This window comes from Meriones unguiculatus, chromosome 20 (assembly GCF_030254825.1).
Source record: "Meriones unguiculatus strain TT.TT164.6M chromosome 20, Bangor_MerUng_6.1, whole genome shotgun sequence".
In the NCBI taxonomy this organism is placed as follows: Eukaryota; Metazoa; Chordata; class Mammalia; order Rodentia; family Muridae; genus Meriones; species Meriones unguiculatus.
Window position 1 is genome coordinate 10,049,176 of NC_083367.1, and position 10,667 is coordinate 10,059,842.

Here is a 10,667-nt window from a genome sequence, read left to right on the forward strand (position 1 = left end):
TGAAAGAATTCCCATCAAATCTCACAGTTTCTTTGTTTTTAATAGCTCAGTGGTATTTTATAGTATAAATGTGCCACCATTTCTTTATCCATTCTTTGGTTGAGGGACATATTGGTTGTTTCCAGATTCTGGCTTTTGTGAATAAAGCTGCTATGAACATAGTTGAGCAAGTGTCCTTGTTGTGTGGTGGAGCATATTTTGGGTACATACCTAAGAGAGGTATAGCCGGGTCTTCAGGTAAAGCTTTTCTCATTTTCCTAAGAAAACACCAGAATAATTTACAAAGTGACTGTATAAGTTTTCACTCCCACCAGCAACGGAAGAGTCATCCCCTTTCTCCACATCCTTGCTAGCATATGATGACACTTCAGCTTTTGATTTTAGCCATTCTGACTGGTATGAGATGGAATCTCAGGGTTGTTTTGATTTGGAACCGAAGACACATATGGTATGTACTCACTTATAAGTTAATTTTAACCATATAGTACAGGATAAGTATACTATGAGCCACAGACCCAAAGAAGATAAGTAAAATAAACTATCCAAGGGAGTATGCCTAAATCTTATTCAGAAAGAGATATAGAATAGACAGAGGTAGTGGCTGAAGAGAGGGAACAAGGTATGGGAGGGGATGAGAGAGCAAAAATGGAGGGAACAGACCTGTGAAGAGCAAAAGTGAGAGGACAGAAGGACTGTAGAGAAAAGAGAAACTGAGGATGGAGGTACCTCTGTGGCAAGCTGGAAACCTAAGTCAGGGTAGGCTCTTGGGAGCTAAGACTCCTAGTAGCAGAGGCCATAGAGACAGAAGAAGGCACCTATTAACTAGGCTAGTTTCCTAGCAGAGGGAGGGGAACACCAACCCACCCACAAAAACTAAATTTTGCTCTTTTTTTTTTCTTAATTAATATTATTTACTATAATTTATTCACTTTGTATCCCAGTTGTAGCTCGTACCTCATCTCTTTCCTTTCCTCTCTCCCCTCTCCCCCACCCGGCTCTGTCCCTCTCTTAGTCCACTGATAGGGTAGGTCTTCCCCCCTACTACCTGACCCCAGCCTATCACATCTCAGCAGAACTGTCTGGATCCTCTCGCTCTGTGGCCTAGTAAAACCACCTCACCAGGGGGAATGGATCAAAGAACAGAGAACTGACTCCATGCCAGTAACTGCTCCTGCTCCCCTTACTAGACAAGGCCCACAGAGAGAAGCTACCCATGAACTACATCTCAGCAGGGGGTCTAGGTCCTTTCCATGTAGTGCATTGTCCTTGGTTGATTCCTCAGTCCCTGCCAGTCTACCTGGGCCCAGACTTTTTTGGCTCTGTTGGTCTTTTTGTGGAGTTCCTATCCCCTCCAGATCTTTCTATGTCTCCCTCCTTCCATAATATTCCCTGCACTCTGCCCAAAGTGCGACTGGGAGTCTCAGCATCTGCTTCCATACCTACTGGGCAGGGTCTTTCAGAGGCCCTCAGGGGAGAGCTCCTGTCCTGTTCCCTGTTTTCTCTTACTTCAGATATCTATCCTGTTTGCCCTTCTGAGTGAGGATTAAGCATCTTCCCTAGGTTCCACCTTGTTGTTTGCCTTCTTTAGGATTTTAGCATGTTTATCATATCTTATACCGCTAATATCCAGTTACAAGTGAATATATACCCTGTGTGTCTTTCTGCTCCGGGGATACATCACTTAGGATGATCTTTTCTAGTTTCATGATTTCCTTGTTTTTAATCCCAGAGTAGTATTCTGTTGTGTAAATGTGGCTCAATTTCTGTATCTGTGATAGTAGCTTCTCAAGAAGCTACTAACCGGTCACAGAGGAGCTGGCCGAGACTGAAGCATCAACCAAGACCCATGCAAGAACTGGATGTAGGACTCCTGCAAAGATGTAGCAAATGGGCAGCTTAGGCTTTCTGTGAGTCCTCTAATAAGGGAAGTGGGGAATGCATCAGACATGGCCTCACTTGCCAGCTTTTTATCACTTCCCCGTGGCAGAACTGTCTTGCCAGGCCACAGCGGAATAGGCCATGCTCAGTCCTGATGCAATATTTTTAGCTAGGCTGGATGGGAAAGAGAGCTCCTGTTTTCTGAGGAAAAGGGAAAGGGGAAGGAAAAGGGAGGGAAGGTGAGACTGGAAGGGGAGGAGGAATGGGGCTACAACAAGAATATTAAGTGAATAAAAAATAAAATAAAAATAATTTATTTAATATTCTATTAAATACTGAGCCAATTGGAAAATAAACAGGTATGCATTACAAAAAATATTAAAATTATAATATCACTTAAAAAAAAAAGAATTCCCAGCAAGTAAGAGTGTTCACTCCTCCTCCAGAGTACACGAGGACATTTTTATTTTATTTTATTTTTTTCTTATCAGTTACATTTTATTAACTCTGTATCCAAGCTGTATCCCGCTCCCTCATTCCCTCCCAATTCCACCCTCCCTCCCTCATCTTCACCCTGCCCCTTTCCAAGTCCACTGATAGGGGGGGACCTCCTCCCCATTCATCTGACCCTGTTTTATCAGGTATCTTCAGGACTGGCTGCAAAGCCCTCCTCTGTGGCCTAACAGGACTGCTCCTCCCTTGGGGGGTGGGGAGGTCAAGAGCCAGCCATTGAGTTCCTGTTAGAAATAGTCCTTGTTCCCCTTACTATGGGAAACCAATTGGTTACTGAGCTACCGAGGGCTATATCAGAGCAGAGGTTCTAGGTTATATCCCTACATGGTCCTTGGTTGAATGTCAGTCTCAGAAAAGACCCTGTGCCCAGATATATTTGGTCCTTGTGGAGCTAACTCCCCCTCTTTCATATGATTCCCTGTACTCTGCCGAAGGTTTGGTTATGAGTCTTTGTATCTGCTTTGAAAACACTGCTAGTTAGAGTCTTTCAGATGCCTTCAGTAAACTCCTGTCATACGTTCAATGCCCATCCCATCTGTCTTTCTAAATTAGGATTGATCATCTTACCCCATGTCTGCTTTCTTGATTATCTTTTTTAGGTGTATAGATTTCATTATGTTTATCATATCTTTTAGGTCTATATAAGTGAGTATATACCGTGTTTGTCTTTTTTCTTCTAGGATATTTCACTCAGAATGATCTTTTCTAGATCCCACCATTTGTCTGCAAATTTCATGATTTCCTCCTTTTTGATTGCTGAGTAGTATTCCATTGTGTAGAAATACCACAATTTCTGTATCCATTCCTCTGTTGATGGACATCTGGTCTGTTTCCAGGTTCTGGCTAATACAAATAAAGCTGCTATAAACATGGTTGAGCAAGTATCCCTTTTGTGTACTTGAGCAAAGTTTGGGTATATATCTAGCAGTGGTATAGCTGGGTCTTGAAGAAGCACTATTCCTATTTGTCTGAGAAAGCACCAGATAGATTTCCAAAGTGGTTATACCAGTTTACATTCCCACCAGCAGTGGAGGAGGGTTCCCCTATCTCCACAACCTCAGGAGGACATTTTTTATTACCTATTTAATGCAGTTCACACTCACCTACAATGTTTGGACACCCTCTTCTGGATATCTGCATGCATGTGGAATATACACAACACACACATGCACATACACACACACACACACACACTTTATTAAAATTCTTTCAAAGAAGCTGGGTGCATTGGTCTGTACTTACAATTCAAAAAGTGGAGGTTAAGGGACACGCAGATTCCAGGAGATCACTGACTAGCTGTGATGGTTTGAATGAGAATGGTACCATGCATTTGGCAAATAGGCTCGTGCATTTGAATGCTTGGTCCCCAGTTGGTGGAACTATTTGAGAAAGATTGCGCTGTGTGCATCCTACTTTATGACTTGGTGGATAAGACAAGATCTAGCTCATAAGGATCAGCTCAGGAAGCAAGGTAACTTAATAGTCCACTGTCAAATGATCGGTTTCCACTCAGACTCAACAGAAAACTATTTTTCAGTGAGAGAATAGTTGTCTGCAGATGATGATAAAACCTTGCTCCAAATCTTAAATGTCTATTTTGTAATTTATCAATAATTGTGTGCCAAAGGCTCCAAATGGCTTCCCTACCAGCGGCTGATGCCTCAACTATCATTTGGTCTGCTGGATCAAGAGGTTCAAGTGTTAGTAAAGACTGCACAGCAGCCTGGATCTGTTCAAGAGCTGCCTCCTATTTCAGGCCCACATAAAGCTATGAGCTTCCTAAGTTATTTAGTATAGGGGCAACACACCCAAGTGAGGAATGGACTGTCTCAAGAATCCAACTAGACCCTCGAAAGATTGTGCTACATTCTTGCAGGTGGTAGATGCCAGGCGCAAAAAAAATATCCTCCACCTTAGAAGGAGTATCTCTGCATGACCCACACTACTGGAGCCCCTCAGAAGTTCACTGAGGCAGAAAGCCCTTGAATTTTTGTTGGTGTTATTTCCCATTCATGTGTGTTACCAATATATATGGAAGTTGCTAGGTTTGTGTGAGGACTGAAACAGCAGGCCGCTCTTCAACAGGTCCAGGCTGCTGTGCAGTTTTCTCTAACACTTGGAACTTAAGATCCAGCAGACCATATGATAGTTGAGGTGTCAGTGGCAGAGTTCACCATGATTTCTCCCTCCTGCTCATCTAGTCCAATCAGTGTAATATTGTCATCAATGTAACATTTTATGTAGAAAATCAAGACAGCTCTATAACTAAGTTATGATACAGAGCTGGAGATTTAATACATCCTTGAGGAAAACTGTGAAAGCATATACTGTTGGACTTGCCAACTTAAAGCAGATTGCTGTGTTGGTCCTTGATGCTAGGTGCTGAGAAAACAGTATTTGCTACATTATACCATAGCTGAATACCATTTACTAGGAGATATGTTAATATACCATTTACTAGGAGATATGTTAATTTTTCTCAAGTATGAACACCACATCTAGTATAGCAGTTGCAATCTGAGATTTAATCATTGCCTGATTAAATTTTTGATAGCCAACTGTCATTCACTATGATCCTTCTCTCTTTCACACCAGCCGAGTAAGGATATTTGCTGGGTTCTTTCAAGTCCTTGATGGTGGCACCAATTACTGCAGTTGTTCCAGAGATGTGATACTGGTTTTGGTTCATTATTTTTCTTGGTATAAGTAACTTATAAAGACTTCTATTTAGCCTTTCTCACCATAATAGGCCACAATTCATAGGTCAAAGAGCCAGTGTGAGAAATCTACCAATTTCTAAGTATACCTATCAGAATTATACTTTTGGGGGCTCAGAAGTAATCACAGGATGAGTTTGGAACCTACTGTGAACTGAACTCATGCCAAAACTCCATTAATTATGTGATTTTTTTATAAGCCTTTACTTAAACTGGAGAGCCACGTTTCTTGGGATATATCAGAATCAGTATCTAATAGAACCAGAAAGTGTGTTTGTTTCCTTTCCACCCAGTGTACATCAGCCTTGAAAAAGGCTCTAAAAGGTCCCTTTGGGGAAGGACTAGAGGAAGGCTAAGAGTAAAACTTTTTGATATTTTATTAAGGTCCTTCCAGAGGGCAACCAGCTGTCCTTCTAGAAGTCTGCAAACTGGCTCATGTATGGAAGTGACTCAGGGGCCACAATTTCCCTTTCCCATGATTCCATGTAGCCTTTCATTTGTCTGAGAATTTTCCCTCTTAAACAGATCAGATAAAATTTTAACAGGCTTCTGCTTTAGATAGGGTTTCTATAGCTGTGAAGAGACACCATGATTATGTCAAGTCTCATAAAGGAAAGTATCTAATTGGATCTGGCTTACAATTCAAAGGTGTAGTCCGTTGTCATCATGGTGGGAAGCATGGTGGCCTGTAGGTAGACATGGTGTTAGAAAGATAGCTGAGAGTTCTACATCTGAATCAGCCAAGAGCTGAGCAACTTGAGTGATATATTTCCTCCAACAAGACACACCTACTCCAACATGGTGATTTCTCTTAACACTGCTTCACCCTGTGGACCTCTGGGGGGCATTTGACTCAAACTACTACATTTTCTTATCTTTTCATGCCTTGAGCACACCATAATTGATTAACCAGTACCAAAGTTCCAAATAGCTCATGCCACCATAAAATTCACTTTGCCTGTACCGTCCATTAATGGGTCAGGCAATTATGGACATTCCTTTTACTATGCACCTCATTAGGATAACTATGATCTCCATGCCTCTGGTGATTGTCTGCTGTCACCTGGCCCCAGCTGCTTTGGGGTCTAGTTAAAAATCATTGCACTTAATTCATCCAGTTGAACAGCAGAATCTCCAGCCTTAAGTCCTGGAACAAGAAAAAGGGTAACAACAAAGCATTTCAAATGTGCTGGTGCCTCTCATCATTTTGCATCTTACAGAATTAGTGACAGGAATGTCTTCTAGTTTTTTCCATTATAAAGAATTAGGTTTTGCACAGCATATCATCTGTAGCATTGCAATTTCATTGAGCCTTAAAATTCCTTCATTAACACTAAGCCACAGGAAATCAGGCATCTCCTACTCTTTTTCATTTGGCCATCTATGGGTAAATGGTATAGCCAACCATTCAAACATTTGTCATATTGTGTTTTAAATGTGTGTGTTTCCATATTAAACATAGAATCTCTACTAGATGTGCACATATTGATATGAAGAGGCCACATATCAATAAACATAGGCTGATACAGTTTAATGATCCTTCCATCATTATCCTTAATATTACATTCCATTCCCACACATAATTTCTACACTTCTTCATGAATGAGTTAGAAAACTCATTAAGCTCTTTAGTAGTAAACTACACTTTGCACCTCCACTCTACAAGCCTTGTTTGCTTTAAACCTGATTGTAGGTCTGTTCATGAGCCTTGAGGGACATCAGTATTCTCTTTCTTGGCATTTTCTTCAGAAAAAGTCACAGGTTTAGCAGACAATGAAAGAGTAATTTTCTCAGTCAAATGTAAAAATGGTAATATTTTGAAAGGTGGCTCTGAAGGTAGAGAAACTACTTTTCAGGTGAGATAAAGATTATTTATTTGTTTGTTTTTACAATTCATTCATTGTATTTCCTGATTGAGACTCTCCCTCAACTTCTCCCAGTCTCACCCTCCCTTCCTCTTCCTCCATCCCCTTTCCTTAGTCCACTGAAAGGTAGAGTTCTCCTCTCCTGCCATTTGCCCCTAGCTTAACAAGTCTCATCAGAACTGCCTGGATCTTCTTCTTCTGTTACCTGGCAAGGTTATATCACCAGGAGCAAGTGATCAAAGAACAGACAGGCCACCAAGTTCATGATACAGGCAACCCTGCTCCCCTTACTCCTGAACCCACATGGAGATTGAGCTGCCAATTGGCTATATCTGAGCAGCAGGGGGTCTAGGTCCTCTCCATGTCCTTGGTTGGTGAATCAATCTCTGTAGGACCCCCTGGATTCAGATTTTTTAGACTTGTTGGTCTCCTTGTGGGGCTCCTGTCCCCTCCTTGTCCTTTTATCCTCCTCTTCTTCCATAAGATTCCCTGTGCTCCGCCCAAAGTTTGACTGAGTTTCAGAATCTGCTTCAATCCCGTGTTGAGGACCCTCTATAGTAGGCTCCCATTTTGTTCCCTCTCTTCTACCACTTCTGGTATCAATCTTGTTTGTCATTCTGAATAAGATTTAAGCATCCTTCCTAGGGTCCTTCTTGTTGGCTTCTTTAAGTCTGTAGATTTTAGTATGGTTACCTTATATTATATGGCTAATACCCACTTATAAGTGAGTTTATACCATGTTTGTCTTTCTGTTTCTGGTTTACCTCACTCAGGATGATCTTTTCTAGTTTCATGCAAATTTGTAAATTTGCCTGCAAATTTCGTGATTTCCTTGTTTTTAATAGCTGAGTAGTGTTCCATTGTGTAAAAGTGCCTCAGTTTCTTCATCTATTCCTCCATTGAGACACATCTGTTTCCAGATTCTGGCTATTATGAATAAAGCTGCTATGAACATAGTTGAGCTCATTCTTGACAATCTGAGTGTTAAAGTTCTCAAATTCAATAGCATACCCTCTGTACATGTCTATTTCCAGTTACAGGATCCATTCTTTATAATGAATACCCAGAAACCCTCCCAGGCTGGGACTGGAATTTTCTCTACAATTCAACCAAACTCACAATGAGGGTTTAGTTAAACTTTCCATAATGTGAATTCTGTGGCTGCTGGAAAGAAGATTCTCTTCCAGAGCGTACTTAGAAACTTTTACTTTTTCTATGTGCATTTGGAGCTGGTCAGTTGCATCACTGAGTTCCTTGTTGTCCTCCACCATATTTGAAGGTGTTAGAAGTTGGTTAATTTTATCACAGAGTTTATTTCTATCTTTTGTTTATAGAGCTAAAGTTGCTATATGCAGCCTACCAGCATCATCACTTTCCTTATTTTTCTACAAACTGTCAAAGTTATATATTCAAAGTCAATAAATCCGTTGCTACCCACAGCTGGTGAATCAGGATAATCAAATGCATTGATGTCCTTAAGCTTGTAAAACAGTTCATATCATGAAATTTTAGTACTCTTCGAGCTCCCAAGGGAGGCTTTTGGTACTGAAGAAACTTTAGTAACAGGAGAGGCTTCAGTAATTGTGGATGTTGGTGAATTTAAAAGCCTCTTACAGGTATTTAAAGTATTCATCCTTATATTTCAGTTGCTCTAGAACTACTTCTGTCACAAAAATTAGTATTAGTCATGGTTCTGTAGCATAAAAGAATGTATAAGATGAATTTATACCTCAATCATCTGTTGTTTCTATCTATCTATCTATCTATCTATCTATCTAACTATAACTCTACATCTATCTATATAAAGGGGATTTATAAAATGGCTGTGCTCATCCAACAATGGCTGGCTATGAACAGAAAGTCCAAGAATCCAGTAGTTGCTCTATCCACAAGGATGGATGTCTCAGCTGCTCTTCAGTCTAAGTTGGAAAGCTGAATAAATAGGCTCTCATGCCAGTGAAAAATGGACTTGCTAGCAAGGTTAGAGTAAGCAGCCAGAGAGCAGAAATTTTCTTCTTCCATGTGTTTATATAGTACAGGCTTCTTGAAGTTTTGGCCTAGATTAAAGATGGGCCTTCCAGCTCATATGATCTGGATTAATAGTATGTAATCTTGCCTCAAGAGCCATTTGTATTAAAGGTTTGTGTTTTCCCAGCTCAAGAGATCTGGCTTAAAGGAATATATTCCAACTGAAAGATCCAGATTAGAAGTAGACCTTTGTACTTTAAATTAAGCAAAATCATCACAGGTTTGCCCTCCATTTTTAGGTTTTAGTTAATTCCAGTTGTAGCTAAGTTGACATATAGATCTTGGCATCATGATGCTACTATTTTGACAAAAGAAAATTAAAAACAAAATGTCATTAGGGATACTAGCAGTTCCATAATATGAAACTGTGTATTTACAATAGTTGTTCAGGATAATAGACCTGAACACTTAGTATATTTTCTCAGCTGCTGTGTTTTGTAATATGCTTCTCATGGTGGTGATATAGAAGCTGATGGAAGACTGAGAAGGTGGAGCCTAGATGGAACTCATTAGATCTTTGGGAATAATGCTGTACTTCCTGGTCCATTCCTTGGATGCTTTTGTGGAAGTATTGTAATTAAAGATTGATCCATTCCTCCCATTTAGGTTTCTAATGTACAGTACAGATATGTGATATCCTGCTCTTTTTTTTTCTTTTTTGACATTACCATCAACTACAACATAGCTTATCTAAGCAGGCTGTCATAAAACCTTAGCTCATTCTATGACATGCTCTTGAACATGCAAAGCTATATTTAATTATAAAATTGGCCATCTCAGGATTTATGTTACAGTGATAAAAACTGATGGTCACACCAGTATTATACTGATAATAGAATTCACAGAGTTTTTAAAGTATTTGCAATTGCTTAGTTTGTTAATTTACACAGACACCGAGTGTGTACTTGGTGTCAGACATGATTTGCAGTACTGCAGATCTACATGGGATGTGTAAATCTATATTCTTCACTTGGAATTTGTCTGGAGAGAGAATAACCAAGTAAGTTAGCAAATGTCCAAGGTGAGTTCACATAATATATATTATACAATTAAAACAAAACACATTAAAATATTTGAGAATGAAGGACTATCAGTTACACTCTCAGCACAGTCTTGTTTCATTAGGTGATAATGGTTGAGCCTACAAGATAGACTAGATAGAACTATTCATTAGACTAGATAGAACTATTCATTAAAGTTTTCTACAAGGACCATAAATTTAACCTTTCAAAGCATTACAGTAGTGAAAGATGAGACAGAGAATGTAAACTCTGGAACTAACTCACATTTGATTTTGGAAGCCAATAAGAAGTTTAGAAATCTGAAGCCCCTGGAGAGTTGTCTAAGATTTAACAATAGATAACAGAAAGGCAACCTGCCGCTTCACTTTTAAACAACAAAATGATTTCATTTCATGCATCATTCTTTTCAACTGGAGAAAGCCTGATGCATATGTCACCCATCCACAGAGCTAACAGTATGGAATAAGAAGCTACATGGTATATATTTGTATCTGAAGTATAAAGATGGCCCAAGCTTTAGCACATCATCTAAGTTTCACAATTTGTTTGATGGCATGTAATTGTTATCTTCCAGTGTGGTTAATGGTTTGGATAAAAATATGACAGATGAAAGATTCTGCAAGGTCACCTGATGGGTTACATGC